Genomic DNA, 27,991 nt, shown 5'->3' with positions numbered 1-27,991 from the left:
TTGGGTCAAAAAATATAATTGAAAAACAAGAAATAGAATAAAAACAATACAAGACACTCAGAAGCCTATTTCATGCCCTCAATGAGTCAACATTCCCGTTTCCTCTTTATCCTCTAAAAGTAACTACTGACTTCTGGGGCACCTGGGTGGCTCAGTCGGTTAAGGGTTAAGGCTCTTGATTTCAGCTCAGGTCATGATCTCAGGGTTCATGAGTTTGAGCTCTGCACAGAACTCTGCACTGACAGTGCAGAGCCTGCTTGGGATTCTCACTCTCCCTCTCCCTTTGTCCCTCCCCTGCTCATGCTCTCTTTCAAAATAAAATGAATACACTTTTAAAAAAAATTAAAAGTAACTACCGACTTCTAACACTGTAGGTTATCAGTATCTGTTTTTGAATTTTATATGAGTGGAATTATATATTAAATATCCTTTTCTGTCCTGCTCCTACTTTTGAACATGATATTTATAGCAGTAATTCACTAACTTTTATTAATGTAATAGTATTCCATTGTTTGGGTATGACAATTCCACAGTTTATTCATCTGACAGGTAATATAGTAATGTTGCTATAAATAAGCTTGTATATGTCTTTTAGTGAATATGCATATGCATTTCTGTCAGGTATATACTGATTCATGGGGTAAGAATATGTTTAACTTTAATAGATAATGCCAAGTAGTTTTCCAAAGTGGTTGTACCAATTTTTTTTCTACAAGATACATATGAGACCTCCAATTCTTTCTCATCTTTTTTAAACAACTAATATTATCAATAGCTGCACAATATTAAATGGAAGAGGTTGTATGATAGGATCTTTGTCTTATTTCTAAATGCAGAAGAAAAACATTAATTCACCATTAAGGAGGATATTTTCATATTTTTGGGTAAATAAAGTTCAGAATAATAGAGTTCCTTTCTTCTAGTGTAACAAGAGATTTTTATTTACCACAAAGGGAAGGTGCATTTTATCAAATACTTACCTTTTTATTGTCATATGTTTTTTTCTCCATATTCCTGTTAATATGAAAATTCCATTTATTTTGAAAAGTTAAAACAATCTTGTATTCCTGGGATGAATGCAAATAGGTTGGGTTCCTTTGTGCGTTCTCTTTGATTCTTGATCAGACTTGCCAGAAATGCATCAGTTTTATTAGTGTTTTCACAGAATTAACTTTCATTTTTGCTAACGTACTACATTCTCTTTTTATGTTTATTTTAGTTTTTTCTCTCATATTTTATATTAGAATTCTCTAGAAAAATAGAACAAGTAGGATGTATCTATAAAGAAAGATTTATTATAAGGAATTGGCTAATGTGATTATGAAGGCTGACAGGTCTAGAAGGGTTAACTGGTAAGGTTAATTGGCAAACTAGAAACCCAGAGAGCCAATAATGTAGTTCTAGTCTGAGTCTAATGGCACGAGAACTAGAAGAATCAATGGTGTAATCCCAATCTGAAGGCCATCAGGCCCCAGATCCAGGAAGAGCTGATGTTTCAGTTCAAGTCCAGAGGCAGGAAAAAGCTGATGTCCCAGTTTGAAAGTAGTCAGCCTATCTTGGAGGAAAGTCAGCCTTTTTGTTCTATTCAGGCAACTCATTCGATGAGGCCTGCTCACACTAGGGAGAGCAATCTACTCTACTCAGTCTACTTATTTGAACATTAATCTCATCCAGAGTACCTTCACAGAAACACCAGAATAATATTTGACCAAATATCTGGGCATCCCACAGTTCAGCTCATGTTAACACATAAAATTAACCTTCACATCTTTATTATCTTCTACTTTCTGAGTTTAATTCACTATTTTTCAATTTTTATTCTAAGATCATTGATTTACAGCTTTTCTTCACTTTTTAATAAATGCAACAAAAGCTATACATATCCCTCTAAAATACAGCTTTAGCTTCATTCCATAAGTTTTGATATATCATAGTTGTGATTTAACTTAAAATATATTCTAACTTCAATAGTGATTTCTCCTTTAACATGTTATTCAGAAGTGTGGTGTTTATTTACTAAGTACGTATTTAGGAGATTTCCTATTTATGTTTTATAGATAATCTTGCTAAGTTCTCCAGGGTGAGAGAATATATTGAGTATTATTATAATCCCCAGAAATTTACTGAAAAATGATTTATGGTCAGCAAATGTACAATTTTGGTAAATACTTCATGTATACTTGAAAATAATGTATGGTATGCAGGTGTTGGGTGTAATGTACTATATATGTCAATTAAGTTAATCACGTTCAAATTTTTTTATCCTCACTAATTACTTCTTTATTTGCTTACTTTCACTTCTTTTAAAAAAATTTTTTTAATGTTATTTATTTTTGAGAGAGAGAGAGACAAACTGCAAGCAGGAAAGGGGCAGAGAGAGAAGGAGACACAAAATCTTAAGCAGGCTCTAGGCTCTAAGCAGTCAGCACAGAGCCCAACATGGGGCTCAAACCCATGAGCTGCGAGATCATGACCTGAGCCAAAGTCAGACGCTTAACCACTTAACTGAGCAACCTAGGTGCCCCTGCTTACTTTTGCTTCTTATGTTTGTGATGGTATTAGAAAGGAGAGGCTTTGGGAAGTGATTAGGTCTTACAAGTGGAACCTTAGGGGTGTATGGGTGGCTCAGTCTGATAAACATCTGACTGTTGATTTCAGCTGAAGTCACAATCCCAGGGTAGTGAGATCAAGCCCTGTGCTGGGTTCCACACCAGGCATGGAACCTACTTAAGATTCTCTCTCTCCTCTCTCTCTGCCCCTCCCAAAATCATGCTCTCTAAAAACAGTGGGGAGTGAAACGCTAAAGAAAAGGAGAAGTGTCCTTGTGAAAGAGACTCTACAAATCTTTCTTTCCCTTTGTACTATATGAGGACACAGTGAGAAGATGGCCATCTTGAAAATGGTCCTTCACTAGACACCAAATCTGCTGGTGCCTTAATCTTGCACTTTCCAGCCTCAGAAATATGAAAAATAAAACTTGTTTAAGCTGTCCAGACTATAGTATTTTTGCTATAGCAGCTGAACTAAGACATCTAATTTGTGTGATATTAGCATAGCTATATCAGTTTTGTTTGTTTTTGCTTAGGGTTTACATGCTATATCTCCCCTCTCTTTTTATGTTCAACTTTCCTATAACCTTAAGTTTAAAATGTGTCCTTGTAAGGGCACCTGGGTGGCTCAGTGGGTTAAGTGTCCGACTTTGGCTCAGCTCATGATCTTGCAGTCCGTAAGTTTGAGCCCTACATCGAGCTCTGTGCTGACAGCTCAGAACCTGGAGCCTGCTTCAGATTCTGTGTCTCCCTCTCTCTCTGCCCCTCCCCTGCTCATGCTCACTCACTCTCTCTCAAAAATAAACATTAAAAAAAATTAAAAAATAAAATGTGTCCTTGTAACAATATATCATTGTTTTAACAGTTTAAAAATTTCTTTCCTTTAGTCTGTTTACATTTAGTATAATTGCTGTCATACTTTAGAACTAATCTACTTGTTTTATATTTGCCCCATCTGTTTAATATTACCTTTTCCTTTTTTGTTTTTTAAAAATATGTTTTTTAATGTTTATTTGAGAGAGAGACAGAAACAGAGAGCAGGGGAGGGCAGAGAGACAGGGAGACACAGAACCTGAAGCAGGCTCCGGGCTCCGATCTGTCAGCACAGAGCCTGACATGGGGCTTGAACCCACAAACCACAAGATCATGACTTGAGCTGAAGTCAGACACTCAACCAGCTGAGTCACTCAGGTGCCCCTCATTTTTTACTTTGAGTTAATAATTTTGTTATCTCAGTTCTCTATTAACTTATCCATTATACATATATTTATTCTTTTAGTGTTACCCACATAAATATAAAATGTTTCCATGACTTATCGAACTATAATGTAAATTAGTACTTGTGTTACTTCCTAGGAGCTAGAAGGACCTTAGAACCTTAATTCAGAGACTTCATCCCAACTTTTACCTATTTTTAACTTACATGTGTATTATTTTTCAATTTATTACACTCCCAGAAGTCATTATTTTAATAAAGTATTCCCTAGATTTATCCATATTTGTTCTTTATTCCTTCTACATCTCTGTTTTTTTTTTTTATAATCAATTTCATTCCCTTAGAGAATTCCTTTAGTGTGGGGAATAAGTTTAGGAATTCTCTGAGCTTTGCACCAATTAGGACAAAAGCATCCGAGAATGGGTAAATAAGGCGAAAGTACCCCCAGCATAGAACAAAAGCAGAAAGCTGCTTCCACGGGATGAAAGGGTCTGAGAAAAGGCACACAGGGCAACAGACCACTGCAGCAGGGTGAAATTGCTTGGAGCTAATTAGCAAAAGAAAAGTACCTTCTTGACCCTGAGGTAGCATGTTCTGTCTTATCCCCCAGGCGAGTTAAGATAAACAGACACGGGGCCTGGTGCCTGCCATCTGCTCGGTGCCACGGATTTTGTTTTGTATTGACACAAACCCTTAACACTGCATATCTTCGAAGCCCCCTTTCTCTCAACAGTTGAGTTAATGATCACTGTTTCATTGTCTCTTTCTACACATCGATCACGTTTTTAAGACTTCTGATCCTAATAAATATGGAGCAAGGACCCTTCTTCAGCGCTCTTGGACATTAGCCTCTCTTGTATTCAATTCTGCACCTGCTCTCTTGCTGGACAAGAGAGAACTCTAGACTCAAAATCTGCAACACTTCATTTTTTTCATTAGAGTAGATTTGCTAATTACTGTAAATTATGTTAAATTGTTATAATTTCATGACAATGTTTTTAAGGGTGTTTTTGTAGAGCATAGAATTCTGTGTAGGCTTTTTTTCTATAGGTACTTTTCTTTGTTAGTACCTTCACATAATCACTCAATTGTCTTCATTTTCTATTTTTCTGTTAAAATGTCTGCTATTAGTCTTATTTTTTTTTCTATCCTCTGCTTTTAAGATTATTCTCTTTGTCTTTGATATATCTTGGTGAAGTTTACCTTTTGTTAAGTTTGCTTTGAGTCCATAATGCATCTCAGATTTTTGATATCTGTCATAACTTTGAAAAATTAACATCCATTCATTTTTCAATTCGTTTAAAGCGTTTTTCAACTCCTCGTGACTGTTCCTTAGTCCCTCGATCTTTGTGGCAAGAGATTCTCTGCTGTCCTGTATACTGTTTTCAAGCCCAGCGATTAATTTTATGACTATTATTCTAAATTCACTTTCTGTTATATTATTTAAATCCTTTTTGATCAGTTCATTAGCTGTTGTTATTTCCTGGAGATTCTTCTGAGGGGAATTCTTCCGTTTGGTCATTTTGGAGAGTCCCTGGCGTGGTGAGGACCTGCAGTGCACTTCCCCTGTGCTGTGGTGTATAACTGGAGTTAGTGGGCGGGGCCGCAGTCCGACCCGATGTCTGCCCCCAGCCCACTGCTGGGGCCACAGTCAGACTGGTGTGTGCCTTCTCTTCCCCTCTCCTAGGGGCGGGATTCACTGTGGGGTGGCGTGTCCCGTCTGGGCTACTTGCACACTGCCAGGCTTGTGTTGCTGGGGATCTGGCGTATTAGCTGGGGTGGGTAGGCAAGGTGCACGGGGGCTGGAGGGGCAGGCTTAGCTCGCTTCTCCTTAGGTGATCCACTTCAGGAGGAGCCCTGTGGCAGCGGGAGGGAGTCAGATCCGCTGCCGGAGGTTTGGCTCAGCAGAAGCACAGAGTTGGGTGTTTGCGCGGAGCGAGCAAGTTCTCTGGCAGGAACTGGTTCCCTTTGGGATTTTGGCTGGGGGATGGGCGGGGGAGATGGCGCTGGCGCCTTTGTTCCCCGCCAAGCTGAGCTCTGCCGTCCGGGGGCTCAGCAGCTCTCCCTCCCTTTGTCCTCCAGCCTTCCCGCTTTCCGAGCAGAGCTGTTAACTTATGACCTCCCAGACGCTAAGTCGCGCTTGCTGTCGGAACACAGTGTGTCCGGCCCCTCCGCTTTTGCCAGCCAGACTCGGGGGCTCTGCTTGGCCGGCGAGCCGCCCCTCCGCCCCGGCTCCCTCCCGCCAGTCCGTGGAGCGCGCACCGCCTCGCCGCCCTTCCTACCCTCTTCCGTGGGCCTCTAGTCTGCGCTTGACTCCAGAGACTCCCTTCTGCTAATCCTCTGGCGGTTTTCTGGGTTCTTTAGGCAGGTGTAGGTGGAATCTAAGTGATCGGCAGGACGCGCTGTGAGCCCCGCGTCCTCCTACGCCGCCATCTTCCGGAACCCCCTCCATTCATTTTTCAAATATTACTGCTGTCTCATTCTTTTCTTCTTCCTCCAGGACTCCAATTACACATATATTCCACCTTTTCATTATGTCCCAAATGCTCTTCATCCATTTGGCTTACCATGCTCTCAAATGGATATTTTCTTCTCACCTATCTCCCAGGTCACTAATTCTTTCTTCATCTGTTTATTCTGCTCTCTGTCGTATTTTTCATTTCTCTGCTGAAACCTCCATCATTTTTAGTTTCAATCACACTCATTTTAAAGTTTGATTTAAAGTTTTATGTTTGATAACTGCTATTTGAATCTCCTGGTGGTCTGTCTCTACTTATTGTCTGTTCACTTGACTTCTGGTAAATTTTGATCTTTCTGATTCTTTTACACACCATGTTATTTTTACTTTAAGTATAGAGGCAAACTATGGGAGAAATGTAGTGATAAATAAAGGCTCTGAGTGATGTTTTCTTCTTCCATAAATGATTGATTTTTTTATTTTTTCAGTCAGTTAGACTAAGGCTGATCAACTTAATCCCAAAAAGGATTCAGATAATGTTAACAAAAATTTCAGTCATTAGAGGACTGGTATATTTCCAGTTCAACCTTACTTGTAGGGCATATTCCTTTGGAGCCACCCTTTAGAGTGATTATCAGAGACTTATTTTTGGCTTGCCCTAAACTTTTTTTATCCACACTACTCATGACCCATACAGCTGCAGAAAACTCTGCTTAGCCTCTCAGCCAATAAATTTCATTTTGGTTACTAAATATCTTAGCCATTCTTTTCAAATGAGAAAATCCCTATAAGAGTATTTCTGGGCTTCTTTCTCTGGAATCAAGAACTTGCAAATCTTTGCTGCCTTGGTCACTCTCTGGTGTCCTCAAACAGATTTTCAAAAATATTTTGTCTAGATTTTATAGTTCCCAGTGGGAGGACTGATCTGAAATAGGATAGTCTTTCATTATCAAAAGTGGAAATACAATGGATATTAAATTTCATTCAAAAGACATTTTCAGCATCTATGGAAATGATATTTTTCTCAAGATCTGTTAATAACAAACTATATTAATGGATTTTCTCATTATATCCATCTTTGCGTACTTTGAATAAAACACCATTTGTCAGTGTTTTGTTTTTGAACATTCTGTTGGAGACTGTGTCCTATAGGATATTTTAAGACTTTTCCATTGATATTAATAAATTCAATAAATCCATGTTTTCTTCTTGTGCAACCTTTATCAGGCTTAGTTGTCACACGTAAAGTAAAAACAATTTTAGAGACACCTGGGTGGCTCAGTTGGTTAAGTGACTTCGATTCAGGTCACAATCTCACAGTTGGTGAGTTCAAGCCCCAAATCAGGCTCTCCACCTTCAGCACAGAGCCCACTTCAGATCCTCTGTCTCCATCTCTCTCTGCCCCTTCCATGCTGTGCTATCTTAAAAATAAATGTTTATTGTTTTTAATGGTTATTTATTTTTGAGAGAAAGAGAGACAGAGCACAAGTGGGGAGGGGCAGAGAGAGGGAGATAGAATCTGAGGTAGGTTCCAGGCTCTGAGCTGTCAGCACAGACCCTGATGTGGGGCTTGAACCCACTAACTGTGAGATCATGACCTGAGCCAAAGTCCGACAGTTAACCAACTGAGCCACCCAGGTGTTCCAAACAAACATTTAAAAAAAAAAAAACCCACAATATTTTCCCTTTTTAAAATTTTTAAATGTTATTTACTTTTTTTTATTTTAAAGAGAGAGAGTGCATGAAAGCAGGGGAGAAGGATAAAGGGAGAGAGATCTAGAATCTTAAGTAGGCTCCAGCTCAGTGCAGAACCCCCTGCAGGGCTCCATTCCATGATCCTGGTATCATGACCTGAGCTGAAATCAAGAGTCAGACACTCAACCAATTGAGTCACCCAGGAGTCCCAATATTTTCTTTTTTTAAATTATAGTCAGAACAAGGGTTGTTAAACTTTTTTTCCTAAAGGGACAGATAGTAAATCTGTTATGCTTTCCAGACTACATAATCTCTCTCTCTCTCTCTCTCTCTCTCTCTCTCTCTCTCTCTCTCTCACACACACACACACACACACACACACACACACACACACACACACACCCCTTATTTACAATAAAAGAAAGCAGGCCAAATTTGTCCTACTGTCCACAGAGGCAACTCCTGCTTTAGAATAGTTTATGTAGTACTGTATTATATAGTACTTAAAAATTTAGTAACATTTCCCTGTAAAATCATCTGGGTCTGGTACTTTTATTTATACATAGTAATTGAATAACTTTCTCATTTTCTCAAACTTCCTATCTCTATTGGCGTCAATGTTGGTAAATTTATTTTCCTGGGAAATTACCAATTTCACCTATGTTTTTAAATATATCTGCTAGAGTTGTGTAAAATAATTTCATGACATTAATTTGGATATTTAAAATTTTCCTTACTTTTAGTGTATTTCTTCTTGTTTTGTGTATCATTTGTGTAACTTTGTTTTTCCCCTCTTTTTCTTCATCAGGTTAGATAGTAGTTTGTATATTTTGTTTATGTTCTATGCAAAGAACCGGGATATTAATTTATAAAACAGCTTAAAAACAGGAGAACTAAGTCTATAAGTTCTGCATTTGTCTTTATATTTCTCTTCTGCTTCCTTTTGCTTTATTTTCTTATTCTTTTTCTAGTTTTTTGGTTGCATATTGAATTTATTAAAATTTCTAAGTTTTATTCATACAAGTATTAAAGGCTACTAAAAGCTATGAATTATAATTGTTTTCATTATATTTCATAGAAATTTTATTCTATATTTAATATGCAGTATTACAATATTGTTAATTTTTATATATTCTTCAATTTTTTTTTATTTTCTATTTGACATAATAGTTATATAATAAGAGTTTTAAATTTTCCAAATGGAAAGGAATTTTTGCTTCTGGATTTTTTATTATTGTTTCACTCTCTATATGAAATGTGCAATCAGTTATAGTACTTGGAAATCAAAGATTTTTCCTCATCGGATTACTCAAGATCACCCCTAAGTGGAGATGTAATTGAGCAGCAGTCAATATCTAGATAATAGCAACCAATCATCTGACCTATGAGGCAGGCCTGAATTCTGTCCTCTTCCATCAGTTGATTTTAGGTATCCCCCACCCCATGAGACCATATATGTGGGTTGAGACAAATGTATTGTTGCAACAGATGTAATTCTTAGACCCCCATTTATCTAATTATGCCTTTTAGACAACTGAAGGCTGATTTCCTGAATATACCACTTCTGTTGTAAAATGGTTTTTGTCAGTTCCCTCACCCATTCCTATGACTCAATGAGTATGATAATATACAAGTCATGTTGGACAACTCAGTTTACATAGTCATTTGGTGTCCCATGGTTGGGTGTTCAGTCTCTACAAGAGCTCATTAACATGCCAGGAATTGCCGTGAAAATGGAAAATAGCTGTTGTGACGCTCTTATCGGGCTTTCCAACAGACCATTCTTATCTACCAGACACATTAAGCTCCTTTAGATCTACTAGATCATAGTGGTAAGGGGACTGTAAAGAAGCTTGGGAGCCCTTTCTTCCTTAGGTCCCACTTAAAACCAGCAGGCTTTTTGGATAATCTTTAAAAACGATATAAAACAATAATTTTTAAGACATTATATACTATTATCGAAATCCAAAAAGGCCTGTCAAGTGAAATGACACTTTCCACAAAAGCTTATGCTTTATCTTAGAGGAGATACCCCTACATGCCCCAGACCATTAGACCCTCAAAATCATCACATATAACACAAGGTCCCAGATATTTATGGGATTTTCTTCCCACCCTCTGACATGATCTTGTGAGCTACACATAATAAAGAAAATGAACTAGTATCCTTTCTAAAGAATGCTAAGACAATCAAGTTTCCTTAGAACTATGTTATGACAGAGTATGAAAAATAACACAGTCCTAGGAAAAAATTATGAAGTTATACTATTTTCCCTTTCTATGAAAGCAAGCTGCTTTGATCTTCTCTGCTGATATATTGAGAAAAAAGAGTTCACTAAGTCAGTAATTATTCATCATGAGATATAGGCTGTTACTGATCTGCACATGTAGAAGTATCAACAGCAAGGCAGCTGTGATTTGGGTAATCACCTGGTTAACTTACAGTGGTCCACTAATACCAAGCTCAATCCATCTTGTTTTTTGCAGGACCCAGACAATGGAATCCAACAAGTGACCACTACTACTACATCCTTCAAGACTAACTGTGATAATTTCTGCAACTTCTCCAGAAATATATCCTAGCTTTTATTTATAAGAATGGCAGGGAGAGACAAGTTTTAGGAGTTTCCATTTGTCCCTTCCAATTGTAATGGCTCTAATTCCAATGTCAGAAAACCACTAAGAGAATAATGCCAGCTTCTACACATATCTATACAGATTATGCAATTGAGGTGTAAAATAACTGGGTAAGTCTGCATACCCATTAGACCTACTATGAGATACACTTGGGTCAAAACATCATTTATCACCTAGTGACCTAGTTCTATATGCCATGACTCTAACTGGATGACAACACTTTCTGGATCTTTTGATATTAATGTCTGCCCCAACCCTACAGCTAACAGTACTGAAAAAGTAAAGTTACTTCTGCAAATGACCACAGATGGCTTCTATAACTACTATATGTACTTATGGAAGCACTTCAGGGTCCTTCATCAGGGGCAACTGGGCTCTCCCTTTCTATCAGTGGGCTCTAGATCTTAGAGCTGACTTATATCTAGAAGCCTGTGAAGTGCTGTGAGTTTCCACTTCAGTGGTCAATGTCAAGAGCTGATTTTTTTTCTGCTTATGCAAATCAAACAATATCTCAGTCAGCTGCTCACCTAATTTTGCTCCTAGAAACGACATGGTAATTTAGCTATTACCATAGATTTCTGTACTGCCATCCAGGCTTAACTGCTTGTTATGGTAATTATGTTTGTATTGCCAGATGGTCAAATATTACCATCTGGCCCCTACCAATCCGTGATATTTAATCCCCATAGATACTATGGAGTCTGGATCTCTGCCATCATCTCCTACTGTCAACAAAAGCCAAAAAAGGACAACCCCTATGAAACTTCTCAAAAAATTATTGTACTCATCTTTCCAAAGCACTCCTTATTAGGTTAAGTGAAGACAGTGTCCTTAAGAGCCTCCTAGGGAATTATTTTAAAGGAGAGGGAGGGGCCAACATGGCAGAGAAGTAGGGGGATCCATACCTCTCTCATCTCTCAAACAAAGAAGTACTAAAGCCAAAGGACTTTGAATCTAAGAGCCTGGGGAGAAAAGAGACAGAATCTACCAGGAAGAAAATAGGTCAACTGGAGAAAAGATAGGTGGGTGATTGCGAACTGGGGGAGATAAAAAAAAAAAAAAAAGGCCACGTGGGCACGGAGGGGAGGAACCCCCTTCTCCAGAGAGACAAAGGGAAGAGAAAGAGTGGCTAGGGAAGTGTAGGACCGTATCTGGATAGGAGAAAGACCTCGGACTGAGACTGAGAAGGAACTATCACTAACTGTGGGGCCTTCTTTGGACTGGGTCTGGCTCCCTGTTGGTGCACTTGAGGAGGAGGGGAGCCAGGCTTAGTGCTAGGTCAGGAGCACAGTCCACAGTTGGAGAAAGCGGTCCCCTCCCTGGAGGGTTGCTATAGTACAAAGCCTGCCTGTGCTGGCCATCTCCAGGCTCAGTGGCTGGGCCGAAGGGGCAGACCCCAGTAGGAGAAAGTGGCCCCATCCCTGGAGTGGTGTGGAAAACGACAAAGCTTGCCCACATCTGCCTGCAGTCAGCCACCCCCAGGGCTCAGCGCAGAGGTCGGGGCACAATCCGAGGTAGGAGAAAGCAGCCCTCCCTGAAGTGTGGTGGCACAGACAATGCCAGCTGGGACCACATATCGGGTGGCACTAAGAGGCGCTTCCCCAGTGCCAAAGCACATGCAGCGGGACTTGGAATCCTAGCCAAGCACAGGGTCAGGGGAGTTGGAGGAGCGAGAAGGACCACCCAGTCTGTGCCCGCAGCACAGTGAGGATGACTCAAACGGAGTCCACAGGGCCCGGATCCATGGAGAAGAGACTGAGGGATCGCCATTTCCACCCCTCCACCACCACTACCAGCAAGGCGGGCTCTCAGGGATTAGTCCCAGGGCCTACAGTGGAGGTGGGTCCAGACTATACCAAACCAACCCCTTCCTACCGGGTAACTGCATATATACCGGAGCTGGACAGACCCTGTGGACAGATCCTCCAGACCAATGATGCAGCATCGCCTGGATTAACTCTAGGTCAATTCTGGATATATAGATATATTCTTCCCCCCATTTCTCTTCCTCATCTCTTCCCTCCTCTAGGCTGGTTACTCTGGTTAGTGTAAACAGACATATTTAATCCATTCTCTTGATGCATGTTCTACACCTCTTTCTTTACATTCCTTTCTCTCTCTCTGGAATAATCAAGCCATATAGTTTCTCTGTCTGGGTAACTTTATCTTCACTTCTTTTTCCCTACTTCCTTCTTTATCTTCCTTTCTCTCTCTCTGGATTAAGCCTTTTAGTCTCTCTGCCTAGTCAATGTTTATTTTTTTTTTTGTCCCCACTCCTGTCATTTCTCTCTTTGTATGTGCTCTTCCAACAGCACCGCCTCCACCCTGTTCTTGTAGTCAGTGTTTTTGGGGTTTTGTGTTCTTAGTTTTTGTTTGTTTGTGTTATTTGCATGTTTGTGTGTTTTTGTCTCCTGTTTTTTGTTTTCTTCTACAGGGCTACTCCAAGGAACAAATCAAAGCACACCTGGGGGAGGGTCCAAAGTAGGGTAATACAAAGTAGGGTAATAAAATAACCAAAGTCATACCAACAGAGAGCAAGTAACAATCTCCAAAAAACACCACCTGGACAGGCCTTGGACACTGTATGACCCTCCTTTAATATAGCAGTGCTCACAGGTGCAGAGCATACAACAAGCTTTTAAAATGCATAAGGGGCAGAAAACTAGCCAAAATGATTAAATGGAAGAATTCTCCTCAAAAGAAATTGCAGGAAGTAGTGACAGTTAACAAATTGATCAAAACTGACTTAAGCAATATAACTGAACAAGAATTTAGAATAATACTTAAAAATTAATTGCTGGGCTTGAAAAAAGCATAGAGGACAGCAGAGAATCTATTGCTACAGATCAAGGGACTAAAAAATAGTCATGATGAATTAAAAATGCTATAAATGAGGTACAAAATAAAATGGAAGAGGCCACAGTGTGGATTGAAGAGGCAGAGGGAAGAAGAGGTGAATTAGAAGATAAAATTATGGAAACAGAGGAAGCTGAGAAAAAGAGAGATAAAAAAAAAATCCAGGAGTATGAGGGGAGAATTAGAGAACTAAGTGATGCAATCAAATGGAACAATATCCATATCATAGGAATTCCAGATGAGGAAGAGAGAGAGAAACGGGCTGAAGGTGTACTTGAACAAATCATAGCTGAGAACTTCCCTGATCTGGGGAAGGAAAAAGGCATTGAAATCCAAGAGGCACAGAGAACTCCCTTCAGACATAACTTGAATCGATCTTATGCACAACATATCATAGTGAAACTGGCAAAATATAAGGACAAAGAGAAAAATCTGAAAGCAGCTAGGGATAAACGGGCCTTAACATACAAAGGTAGACACATAAGGTAGTAGCAGACCTATCTCCTAAAACTTGGCAGGCCAGAAAGGAATGGCAGGAAATCTTCAATGTGATGAACAGGAAAAATATGCAGCCAAGAATCCTTTACCCAGCAAGTCTGTTATTCAGAATAGAAGGAGAGATAAAGTTCTTCCCAAACAAACAAAAACTGAAGGAATTCATCACCACTAAACCGGCCCTACAAAGAGATCCTAAGGGGGATTCTGTGAGTGAAATGTTGCAAGGACCACAAAGTACCAGAGACATCACTACAAGCATGAAACCTACAGACATCACAATGACTCTAAACCCATATCTTTCAGTAATAACACTGAATGTAAATGGACTAAATGCTCCAATCAAAAGACATAGGGTATCAGAATGGATAAAAAAACAAGACCCATCTATTTGCTGTCTACAAGAGACTCATTTTAGATCTGAGGACACCTTCAGATTGAAAGTGAGGGGATGGAGAACTCTCTATCATGCTACCGGAAGTCAAAAGAAAACTGGAGTAGCCATACTTATATCAGACAAACTACACTTTAAATTAAAGGCTGTAACAAGAGATGAAGAAGGGCATTATATAATCATTACAGGTACTATCCATCAGGAAGAGCTAACAATTATAAATGTCTATGCACCGAATACGGGAGCCCCCATATATATAAAATAATTAATCACAGACATAAGCAACCTTATTGATAAGACTGTGGTAATTGCAGGAGACTTTAATAGTTCACTTACAACAATGGATACATCATCTAGACACAGGATCAATAAATAAACAAGGGCCCTGAATGATACATTGGATCAGATGGACTTGACAGATATATTGAGAACTCTGCAACCCAAAGCAATGGAATATACTTTCTTCTCAAGTGAACATGGAACATTCTCCAAGATAGATCACACATTGAGTCACAAAACAGCCGTTAATAAATGTAAAAGAATTGAGATCATACCATGCACACTTTCAGACCACAATGCTATGAAACTTTAAATCAACCACAGAAAAAAGTCTGGAAAACCTCCAAAAGCATGGAGGTTAAAGAACAACCTACTAAAGAATGAATGGGTGAACCAGGCAATTAGAGAAGAAATCAAAAAATATACGGAACAAATTAAAATGAAAATACAACAATCCAAATGCTTTGGGATGCAGCAAAGACAGTCCTGAGAGGAAAATACATTGCAGTCCAGGGCTATCTCAAGAAACAAGAAAAATCCCAAAATACAAAATCTAACAGCACACCTAAAGGAACTAGAAACAGAACAGCAAAGACACCCCAAACCCACCAGAAGAGAAATAATAAAGATCAGAGCAGAAATAAACAATATAGAATCCAAAAAAAACAGTAGAGCAGATCAATGAAACCAAGAGTTGTTTTTTTGAAAAAATAAACAAAATTGATAAACCTCTAGACAGGCTTCTCAAAAAGAAAAGGGAGATGATCCAAATAGATAAAATCATGAATGAAAATGGAATTATTACAACCAATCCCTCAGAAATACAAGCAATTATCAGAGAATACTATGAAAAATTATATGCAAACAAAATGGAAAAAGTGGAAGAAATGGACAAAATCCTAAACTCCCACACACTTCCAAAACTGAAATGGGAAGAAATAGAAAAATTGAACAGACCCATAACCAGTGAAGAAGTTGAATCAGTTATCAAAAATCTCCCAACAAATAAGAGTCCTGGACCAGGATTGGGGAATTCTACCAGACATTTAGAGCAGAGATAATACCTATCCTTCCCAAGTTGTTCCAAAAAATAGAAAGGGAAGGAAAACTTCCAGACTCATTCTATAAAGCCAACAATACTTCGATTCCCAAACCAGACAGAGACCCAGAAAAAAAAGAGAACTACAGGTCAATATCCCTGATGAATTATGGATGCAAAAATTCTCAACAAGATACTAGCGAATCGAATTCAACAGCTTATAAAAAGAATTATTCACCATGGTCAAGTGGGATTCATTCCTGGGCTGCAGGTCTGGTTCAATATTTTCAAGCCAATCAATGTGATACATCACATTAATAAAAGAAAAGAACCATATGATCCTGTCAATAGAAGCAAAAAAAGCATTTCACAAAATTAAGCATCTTTTCTTAATAAAAACCCTCGAGAAAGTCGAGGTAGAGGGAACATACTTAAACATCATAAAAGCCATTTATGAAAAGCCCACAGCTAATATTATCCTCAATGGGGACAAACTGAGAGCTTTCTCCCTGAGATCAGGAACATGACAGGGATGTCCACTCTCACCACTGTTGTTTAACGTAGTGTTGGAAGTCCTAGCTTCAGCAATCAGACAACAAAAGGAAATCAAAGGCATCAAAATTGGCAAAGATGAAGTCAAACTTTCACTTTTCGCAGACAACAGATACTCTACATGGAAAACCTGACAGACTCCACCAAAAGTCTGCTAGAACTGATACATGAATTCAGCAAAGTTGTAGGGTACAAAATCAACGTACAGAAATCAGTTGCATTTTTATACACAAATAATGAAGCAACAGAAAGAGAAATAAAGAATCTGATCCCATTCACAATTGCACCAAGAATCATAACATACCTAGGAATAAACATAACCAAAGACATAAAAGATCTGTATGCTGAAAACTATAAAAAGCTTAAGAAGGAAACTGAAGAAGAATCAAAGAAATGGAAAAACATTCCATGCTCATGGATTGGAAGAATAAATATTGTTAAAATGTCAATACTAACCAAAGCTATCTACACATTCAATGCAATCCCAATCACGCAGCCACTCTGAAAAACAGTGTGGAGGTTCCTCAAAAAATTAAAAATAGATCTCCCTTATGACCCAGCAATAGCACTGCTAGGAATTTACCAAAGGGATATAGGAGTGCTGATGCATAGGGGCATTTGTACCCCAATGTTTATAGCAGCACTTTCAACAATAGCCAAATTATGGAAAGAGCCTAAATGTCCATCAACTGATGAATGGATAAAGAAATTGTGGTTTATATACACAATGGAATACTACATGGCAATGAGAAAGAATGAAATATGGCCTTTTGTAGCAATGTGGATGGAACTGGAGACTGTTATGCTAAGTGAAATAAGTCATACAGAGAAAGACAGATACCATATGTTTTCACTCATATGTGGATCCTGAGAAACTTAACAGAAGACCATGGGGGAGGGGAAGGAAAAAAAAAAAAGAGGTTAGAGATGGAGGGAGCCAAAACATAAGAGACTCTTAAAAACTGAGAACAAACTGAGGGTTGATGGGGTGGTGGGAGGGAGGGGAGGGTGGTTGATGGGTATTGAGGAGGGCACCTGTTGGGATGAGCACTGGGTGTTGTATGGAAACCAATTCTACAATAAATTTCATATTTTAAAAAAAAGTGTAATCCCAATCAAATTGCACCAGCATTCCTCTCAATGCTAGAACAAGCAATCCTAGATTTGTATGGAACTACAAAACACTCCAAATAGCCAAAGTAATATGGAAGAAGAAAACCAAAGCGGGAGGCATCAAAATCCCAGACTTTAGCCTCTACTACAAAGCTGTAATCATCAATAGAGTATGGTATTGGCACAAAAACAGACACATAGACCAGCGGAATAGAATACAGACCCCAAAATTGGACCCACAAATGTATGGCCAACTAATCTTTGACAAAGCAGGAAAGAGTATCCAATGGAAAAAAGAGTCTCTTTAACAAATGGTGCTAGGGGCGCCTGGGTGGCTCAGTCGGTTAAGCCGCCGACTTCAGCTCAGGTCACGATCTCACGGTCCATGAGTTCGAGCCCCGCGTTGGGCTCTGGGCTGATGGCTCAGAGCCTGGAGCCTGCTTCCGAATCTGTGTCTCCCTCTCTCTCTGCCCCTCCCCCGTTCATGCTCTGTCTCTCTCTGTCTCAAAAAAATAAATAAACGTTAAAAAAAAAATGGTGCTGGGAGAACTGGACAGCAACATGTAGAAGAATGAAACTAGACCACTTTCTTACACCACTCAGAAAAATAAACTCAAAATGGATGAAAGACCTGAATGTGAGACAGGTAACCATCAAAACCCTAGAGGAGAAAGCAGGAAAAAACCTCTTGGATCTCAGCCACAGCAATTTCTTACTCGACACATCTTCAAAGTCAAGGGAATTAAAAGCAAAAATGAACTACTGGGACCTCAAGTTAAAAAGCTTCTGCACTGCAAAGGAAACAATCAACAAAACTAAAAGGCAACCAACAAAATGGGAAAAGATATTTGCAAATGACATGTCGGATAAAGGGCTAGTATACAAAATTTATAAAGAACTCACCCAACTCCACACCCAAAAAACAATCCAGTGAAGAAATGGACAGAAGACATGAACAGACACTTCTCTAAAGACATAGAGATGGCCAACAGACACATGAAAAGATGCTCAACGTCACTCCTCATCAGGAAAATACAAATCAAAACCACACTGAGATACCACCTCACGCCAGTCAGAGTGGCTAAAATGAACAAATCAGGAGACTATAAATGTTGGAGAGGATGTGGAGAAACGGGAACCCTCTTGCACTGTTGGTGAATGCAAACTGGTGCAGCCACTCTGGAAAACAGTGTGGAGGTTCCTCAAAAAATTAAAAATAGATCTCCCCTATGATCCAGCAATAACACTGCTAGGAATTTACCCAACGGATACAGGATGCATAGGGGCACTTGTACCCCAATGTTTATAGCAGCACTTTCAACAATAGCCAAATTGTGGAAAGAGCCTAAATGTCCATCAGCTGATGAATGGATAAAGACGATGTGGTTTATATATACAATAGAATACTACTTGGCAATGAGAAAGAATGAAATCTGGCCATTTGTAGCAATATGGATGGAACTGCAGAGTGTTATGCTAAGTGAAATAAGTCAGACAGAGAAAAACAGATACCATATGTTTTCACTCATATGTGGATCCTGAGAAACTTAACAGAAGACCAGGGGGAAGGGAAAGAGGAGGAAACAAGTTACAGAGAGGGAGGAAGGCAAACCATAGGAGACTCTTAAATACTGAGAACTGAGCGTTGATGGGGAGTGGGGGAGAGGGGAAAGTGGTTGATGGGCATTGAGGAGAGCACCTGTTGGGATGAGCACTGAGTGTTGTATGGAAACCAGTTTGACAATAAATTATATTTAATATTAAAAAAAAGAGCCTCCTAGGGAATATGGTCAGGAAGTGAGTTGCCAGAACAAATATAAAATATCCATTTAAAATTCTCCTCTCCCTGTCTTCTGACCCCTTCTTTAATACTATATATACCTCTCTACTTTATTTACCATATACTTTTGTTGAGTCCAGCCTTCAAAGAACCATCCCAACAAATGATTCAGAACAGATCCAGGTGTCCTTCTCAAAGCATTAAATCCAAATTATGGTTGAGTGCCCCCATGTAAATGAACTCTCCTCTATGTAGCCCCTATACTCAACCCCTTAAAAAACATTCCTATACACTTGGTGACTATCCAATTCCTAAATTCCTTTGGTGGAGAGGGATTCATATGTAGTGCCTATTTCTTTCAGGAGGAAAACTTATGCTTATATATTAGGCTGTACTGAACTCTGAGATCTGATTCTAATTACTGGGCTGAAGGTAATGAAATTGAAGGTTGATCTTGTGAGGGTAAAATCATCAGGCAAGAAAACTACCTAATTTCATCAGTCATTTACAGTCCTCTAGAAAAGGAGAACCATTCTCTGGAAATAGTAAATAGGTACTTCTGTTGGCCAGGAGGGATCAAGGAAATTGGAGAGGGTGAAATTCTCAGGCTTATACTCACAAATTTCCCTATTCCAAGTGTAGTGGTTGAATAATGTCGCCCCAGACCCTCAGAATGTGTCCTTATTTGAAAATTAGGTCTTTACATATGTAATTTTTTAAGAATTTTGACATGCGGGGCATCTGGATGGCTCAGTCCGAAGAGCATGAGACCCTTGATCTCAGGGTTATAAGTCTGAGCCCCATGTTAGGTGGAGACAATTTTTTTGAGATGAAATCATCCTTGACTAAAGGGTAGGCCCTAAAGCCAATGACTGGTGTCCTTGTAAAAGAGGAGAGGACACAGAGGCATAGAGAAGAAGGTCATGTGAAGACAGAGAAAGAGACTGGAATCATGCTGCCAGAAATCAAGGGACACTAGGAGCCACAAGAAGCTGGAAGAGGCAAGAAAGGGTTCTCTCCTAGAGCCTTGAGAAGGAGCATGGCCTGACAAATATCTTGATTTTGGAGTTCTGCCTCCAAAATGAAATAATAAATTTCTGTTGTTTGAAGTCACCCAGTGTACAGAATTTTGTTATGGCAGCCCTAGGAAGTGAATATATCAGGAATCAGGGTCACACTCTTTACTTATCAGGGCTTTGACTTTAACAAACAAGACCTATCAAACTACGCATTTATCCCCTTATAAACAGGCCTATTTTTAGCACACTCTGCCCTAGAGCTGCCTTTAAAGGGTCTCTTAACTCAGTAATCAACTGTTCCGAGTTAAATCATCTTATTTCCAGTGTTTTGGTAGATAAAATGATGCCCACCAAAGATGACTATGCCCTAATCCTCAGAACCTATTAATATATTACCTTAAATGACAAAAAAACAAACCAAACCAAACAAAAAAAAAACAAAAAACAAAAAACAAAAAACAAAAAACACCTGTCAGTTGTAATTAAGATTTGTTGAGATGAAGAGAGTATCCTGGATTATCTGGGTAGGCCCAATCTAATCACATGAGTCCTTAAGAGTTGAGAATCTCTCCCAGCTATGGTTAAAAAGAGATGCTATGTTATCTTTGAATATGGAGGAAGGGAGATTTAAGCCTAGAAATGTGTACAGTTTATAAAAGGTTAAAAAGGCAAGAAAATAGATTCTCCTCTAGAGCTAACAAAAAGGAATGCAACCCTGCTAATATCTTGATTTTAGCTCAGTGAGACCTGTATTGGACTTCTGGCCTACAGAACTATAAGATAATACATTTGTGTTGTTTCAAACTACTAAATTTGTGGTAATTTACATCAAAATAGAAAATAATACAAGGGGCATCAAAGGAAGCTGTTTTTTTTCCATCATCATTATAGTCATCCTTGTTCTTTATCAGTTAAACACAAGTACTTTAAATCCTACTGTCTTACCTTTCCATCAGCCCCTTTACCAATTATTCATATGAGGATGTTTAAGTAATTATGATGTCACTGCATAATAAAGTTTAATACCACTTCATTTGGCACCTTCAGTGGGTTCTTTGATTTTAAATTGGAGACAGTTCAAACCCAAACTCCTATCCTGAGGGTCTACAATCTAGAACAGGAGGCAGCAAACTTTTTATGTGAAGGGATAGACAGTAAATAGTTTAGGCTTCACAGGCCTTACAGCTCTGTCACAACTCCTTGGCTGTACTCTTGTGGTAAGAAAGCAACCACAGACAATGGTTAGCATGGCTGTGTCCCAAAAAAACATTTTATAAAAACAAGGCCTCAAGCGAGATTTGTCCCATTGGCTCTAGCTTCCAATCCCTGATCTAGAACAATTCTGATAATTATTGTCTTAACCAGGGTTCTGTGGAAAACAGCCTGAGGCTAGGCTTAAGTGCTAATGTTTCATAGAGAATTGCAATCTCAGGGCTGTAATAATAAAGGAAAAGTGAAGTAAAGCAAAGACGTAAAAGTAAGATGATACATTATCACACTAATCACTACTTTATGGGAGAAGACAAAGAGACACAGCCAATCACTCAGCATGTATATATGTTTGGCCTTGCTAGATGTCTCTAACAGTCTATGTGGAAAAACCATAATTCAGAATAGCCCAACCACAGAGAGGAAGGAAAGGAGAATTTATTTCTGTGTCTTGTCTAATATTGGTCAAGGTTTTCTCCATGGGAAGTTAATACCCCCTCATTTCAGAGTCTTGTCATTTGACTCCTTTGGTAGCTGGTAGGAAAGCCAGATATCATATCTTATGGTATGGTATATTATCTGAATCCAGAATTAAAGGGAGAAGCTAAGACTTGGCATAGCCAGTCTACTTAAGGAAACAGTACTGTATAAAACTGATTAATTTTGCCAAAACAGAGATGGAGCAAACAGTCATGATTTGGGAATACAGACAGGCCTGAGAGAATTCAAGGAAATGTATACAGTATTATGCCCAATATAAGCATCTCTCAGTTCAAGGGCACCCTCTTCGATTTGATACACTAATGCACAGTTTCTTTAGTAAATAATATCTCAGAGAGAGGATGGTCTGTTTTCTGATTCCACAATACTATGCTGTTTCAGTATAACACTTAACATCAGTAATGTGTTCCTTCTTTCACCTCATCACAAAGCCTCTGTGGAAAATTGTCCCTTCCAGGTTGAATTTATCCCAGAAATGTAAATGTTTTTAATTAGAAAATCTATTAATATTTCAACAAATTAACAATTTAAGGAATACTCATCTTGTAGTATAAGTACATGATAGCTTTCTTTTTTTTGTAATATAAGTGTCTGACATTAAACTTTTGATTGCTGGGGCATTCACTTCAGACATCCATCTTGAAGAAACACATTGCAAGCTACATGACTAAATAAAGAGCCAGGATACCCCACCCATGAAGTTCCCCTTTTTTAGAAAGCTCTGGTTGACACAGATAAACTGACAATTTTATTGACAGCTTACTTTTCCTTTCCCACACTTAAATTCCCACTCTTCTGTTTTATTTCACAAATAAAGTGAACATGTGAAACCCTAGGCATTCCATCCTCAATAAAATCAGAACCCCAGGTACATGCACTCTCTCTTTCTCTACCTATGACTTCACTGAATGGCCCCAACCATGTTGTGTACCCTCTAGGACTCATGAACAATAATCTTGTTTTTCAAAGTTCCCTGATGATTGTTGCTGAGGGGTATCTTGACCATTAAAAAAAACCACAAAGGCTGGTCTAGCCACAACACTGGCTCTGAAAAAGGAAATGTTGATGAGAGCTGGTTCAGGTCCAGCTAGTGTCCCCAGGTATTTCTAGATCCTATATAGCATCCTTATCAATAGACTGAGATTAGCACAAAACATATCTCAATGCATGTAGAAACGCATCCAAAAAATTCAACACTGTTTATAATTTAAAACTCTTTGAATATTGGAAATAGGTGAACTTCATAAAACCAATCAACCAAAAACCTGTAGCAAACATCTTAATTTTGAAATCTTGGAAGATATTTCTTTTGCAGTTGGAAACAAAAGAAAGTTCCCATTAAAGCCATTTATATTCACCTCCACTGGGTTCCTATCCAACAAAACAAATATGTATATAAAAATATATAAATATTAGAAAGGAAGAAACAAAATTTGTCTATGTTTGCTATGCTTTTATACATAGCATATTCCAGGTAATCTAAGGACAGCCATTAAAAACAAAACATTAGGTGACACAATGAACACAAAATAACAAAATCAATATTTTATGCACTAAAATGACTTAAAATTAATTTTTAAGAAAATTAATTCACAGAAACAATAAAATCTATAAAGTACTTAGAATTAATCTAACAAAAGATATACATATGAATTTTGTGGAAAAAGTTATAAAGCTATATAGAAAAAAAGAAGGCTAAAGGAAACACTATGTTTATAGTTGGAACATTCATATCTTAAGTAAATTTTTTCTAATCGGTATGTTCAAATTACAAACAAAATCCCAGGAGACATTTACATAGAGTTTTAGAAACTGATTCTGCAGTGTATATAGTACAATAAATGTTCAGAAAAAGCCAAGATAGAGAAGGAAGAGGTGGAGGACCTACCAGATAACAAGATGTTTTGTAAAGGTATTATTACTAATAAAATGTAGTAATAGTACACTAATAAATAAATATATCAATGCAACAGAGGAAAAGTCCAGAAAAAAGATCCATTCAAGCATGGGAATTTCATATGTGAGTGATATGTCCTTATAAATTAGTAACTAAATTAACTATTCAATAAATGAATTATTTATCTGTAAAAACAGACATATCCCTTATTTCAAACCAATATAAAATAAATTATATTTAAGTTAAAATCTAATCGTGAAATGGAAAGCCTTAAAACTGACCTTCTGTTTTAAAACAAGGATGATATTTTCCCACAGGAAGAAATGATTTACTGAGTAAGATACAAAATGCAAGAAACAAATGAAAAGACTGATAAAATCCAATACATTAAAATAAGAAAAAACCTCTATGTGTCAAAAGGCTGTTGATGGAAGAACTAATGTACAAGAAGTCAAACAATTTGGGGGCACCTGGGTGGCTCAGTTGGTTAAGCATCTCACTCTTGATTTCAGCTCTGGTCATGAAATCGCAGTTTGCAGGATTGAGTCCTGTGGCAGGTTCTGCACTGACAAATGGAGAGATTCTCTCTCTCGCTCTCTCTCTCTGCCCCTCCCCTGCTTGCACATGCAGTCATTAGTGCTCTTTCTCTCAAAATAAACAAGCTTTTAAAAAAAGTCAAATGATTTATTCAAGATTTCAAACATGTAGTTTTCTGACATTAATACTAATTTATTTCTCATCCCTTTTAATTTTTAATTACTTAACACACATTATATTCATAAAAATATGAACAAAGGGGACTATCAATACCTTTGATCACTTTCCCCAGTTCCAATCTCCAGTATCCTCCCCAGATTTGTACATATACTTTCAGGCCTTTTTTCTTGGGTATTTGAATATATAATAAAAACACAAATGCATTATTCAAGTGGCCTTATACTGCACTTATTGTTCTTCAACTTTTATTTTTAAAACATGGCTTAAAGAACTTTCCATATCAGTACAGCATTCTATAATATGGATATATTGGCATACATTTATTCCATTTTCTATTAATTGAACTTTATTCTGTTTTCAATATTTTGGCCCTTGGTAATATAAATAGGATAGACCTCTGAAATGAATTTTCTAAGTCATAATGAATACATGTTTTAAATGGTGATAATGCCAGATTGCCCATATTGGTATATATACCTACTAGAGCTGTATTTAGGTGTCCATTATTCATTATTAATATTTTCCATTACCTGATATTATTTTTAATTTTTAATATTTTGCCAGTCTGATGTAGAAAAAATGGGATATTGCATTTCCCTAGTACTTATAAGTGAGGATATTTCCTTCACACAGCAGCCAAACTCTGTTCTTTAGAGGTAAGAGGCAACACATTTTCAACTCTTATAACTGCCTTTTCTAGTAAACTTACTCTCATATTTCTAAATATATTTATATTTCAATTTCTTGATATATTAATTACACATATTGATTTCCTATTATGAAAGATGAGGATATGGTACAAGTTTTTTATATATTTTGCATGTTCATTATCTGCCTACTATACGTAGCAAATATCTCCCTCTTTATTGCCTATCTCTTATCATGATTGTCTTGTTATGGTACATTCCTTAAAGCTTTTAGGTTTTATGTCTTTCCTAAGGATGTCTCTACTTTACAGTAACAACTCATTTCCTATAGTTTCTTCTAAAACTTTCTGAGTTGTGATTTTAATGTTTATGTATTTTCTCCATCTGGAATTTACTTCTGTGAATGGAGTAAGGTAGAGAGACGTTACTTTTTTTTTTCAAAATGGATATCCAATTGTCCATCACCATTTATTCAATAGTTTTTTATGTCCTAAAACATCTTCTCTAAAATATCCAAAAATTACCCCAAAAGTCTGAACCATTTCTGGAATATCCATTTACATCTATTGGTCTTTTTGTATCCCCCTGTACCAATATCACAATGTATTGTATTACTTTTTAACAATAGCCAAATTATGGAAAGAACCCAAATGTCCACCGACTGATGAATGGCTAAAGAAGATGTGGTATGTATGTGTGTGTGGGGGGGGTGATGTTTTCCATTACCTGATATTATTTTTAATTTTTAATATTTTGCCAGTCTGATGTGGAAAAAATGGGATATTCCATTTCCCTAGTACTTAAGTGAGGATATTTCCTTCTCACAGCAGCCAAGTGCTGTTCTTTAGAGGTAAGAGGCAACACCCTATGATGCCAAGTGGGATATTCCTCAGCCATAAAGAAGAATGAAATCTTGCCATTTGTAATAACACAGGTTGGAGCTAGAAAGTATTATGCTAAGCAATATAAGTCAAAGAAAGACAAATACCATATGATTTCAGTCATATGTGGAATTTAAGAAACAAAACAGATGAACATAGGGGGATTAAAAAAAAGAGAGGCAAACCAGAAAACAGATTTAACTATAGAGAACAAACTAAAGGTTACTGGAAGGGGAGGTGGCAGTGGGGGATGAGTTAAATGGATGATGGGCATTAAGGAGGGCACTTGCTGTGATGAGCACTGGGAGTTGTATGTAAGTGATGAATCACTAAATTCTATACCTGAAACTAATATTTTTTCTAGTCCATTAAACTTTATTTTTTTTTCATTTTATTAAGTTTATTTATTTTCATTATTTTTTATATGTAATTTATTGTCAAACTGGTTTCCATACAACACCCAGTGCTCATCCCAACAGGTGCCCTCCTCAGTGCCCATCAACCACTTTCTCCTCTCCCCCACTCCCCATCAACCCTCAGTTTGTTCTCAGTATTTAAGAGTCTCTTATGGTTTCCCTCCCTCCCTCCCTGTAACTTTTTCCCCCCCTTTCCCTTCCCCCTGGTCTTCTGTTAAGTTTCTCAGCATCCACATATGAGTGAAAACATATGGTATCTGTCTTTCTCTGCCTGACTTATTTCACTTAGCATAACACTCTCCAGTTCCATCCATATTGCTACAAATGGCCAGATTTCATTCTTTCTCATTGCCAAGTAGTATTCCATTGTGTATATAAACCACATCTTCTTTATCCATTCATCAGCTGATGGACATTTAGGCTTTTTCCACAATTTGACTATTGTTGAAAGTGTTGCTATAAACATTGGGGTACAAGTGCCCCTATGCATCAGCACTCCTGTATCCGTTGGGTAAATTCCTAGCAGTGCTATTACTGGGTCATAGGGGAGATCTATTTTTAATTTTTTGAGGAACCTCCACACTGTTTTCCAGAGTGGCTGCGCCAGTTTGCATTCCCACCAACAGTGCAAGAGGGTTCCCGTTTCTCCACATCCTCTCCAACATCTATAGTCTCCTGATTTGTTCTTTTTAGCCACTCTGACCAGTGTGGTATCTGACCAGTGGTATCTCAGTATGTGAAACTAATATTAAAATGTTTGTTAACTAACCAGAATTTAAATAAAAAATTGAGGTAAAAATTTTAAAAATATTTTAAATATTTTCCTTTTTTAAAATTTATAGTTACTAATTTTATTTTCTTCTTAACTGAAGTATAATATATAGTGTTATATTAGTTTCAGGTGTACCATATAATGATTCAACAATTTTGTTCTTCCATTTATCTATTTTACCCTTCTCCCCAACCACCTCCCCTCTGGCAACCATGGGTTTGTCTCTATATGTAAGAGTCTGGTTTTTTTTGCTTGTCTTTTTTTCTCATTGTTCATTTGTTTTGTTTCTTAAATTCCACATATGAGTGAAATCATATGGTATTTGTCTTTCTCTTATTTCACTAAGCATCATACCCTCCAGGTCCATCCATATTGTTGCAAATGGCAAGATCTCATTCTTTTTTATGGCTGAGTAATATTTTATTGTGTATATATACCACATCTTCTTTACTCATCCATCTATGGATGAACACATGGGTTGCTACCATATGTTTGCCATTGTTAACAATGCTGCATTGGGGCGCCTGGGTGGCTCAGTTGGTTAAGCATCCGACTTCAGCTCAGGTCATGATCTTGCGGTCCGTGAGTTCGAGCCTCGCGTTGGGCTCTGGGCTGATGGCTCAGAGCCTGGAGCCTGCTTCTGGTTCTGTGTCTCCCTCTCTCTCTGCCCCTCCCCCGTTCATGCTCTGTCTCTCTCTGTCTCAAAAATAAATAAACGTTAAAAAAAATTTAAAAAAAAAAACAATGCTGCATTAAACACAGGGGTGCATATATCTTTTCAAATGAATGGGTGTGTTGTTGTTGTTGTTGTTGTTGTTGTTGTTTTCTTTGGAAAATATCCAGTACTGTAATTATTAGATCATATGGTA

At 37.9% G+C, this 27,991-nt stretch overlaps 1 protein-coding gene across 7 annotated transcripts in view; it reads right to left on the bottom strand.

Moving 5' to 3' along the window:
* Nucleotides 1–27,991, bottom strand: part of STXBP5L (syntaxin binding protein 5L) — a 379,589-nt gene that overhangs the window by 210,470 nt on the left and 141,128 nt on the right. The window lies entirely within an intron of this gene.

Source organism: Panthera pardus, unplaced genomic scaffold (genome assembly GCF_024362965.1).
Source record: "Panthera pardus isolate Hobbes unplaced genomic scaffold, ASM2436296v1 HiC_scaffold_16, whole genome shotgun sequence".
NCBI classification, from domain to species: domain Eukaryota; kingdom Metazoa; phylum Chordata; class Mammalia; order Carnivora; family Felidae; genus Panthera; species Panthera pardus.
The sequence above is the reverse complement of the archived record's forward strand: the minus strand, read 5'-3'. Positions and strand labels throughout refer to the sequence as shown.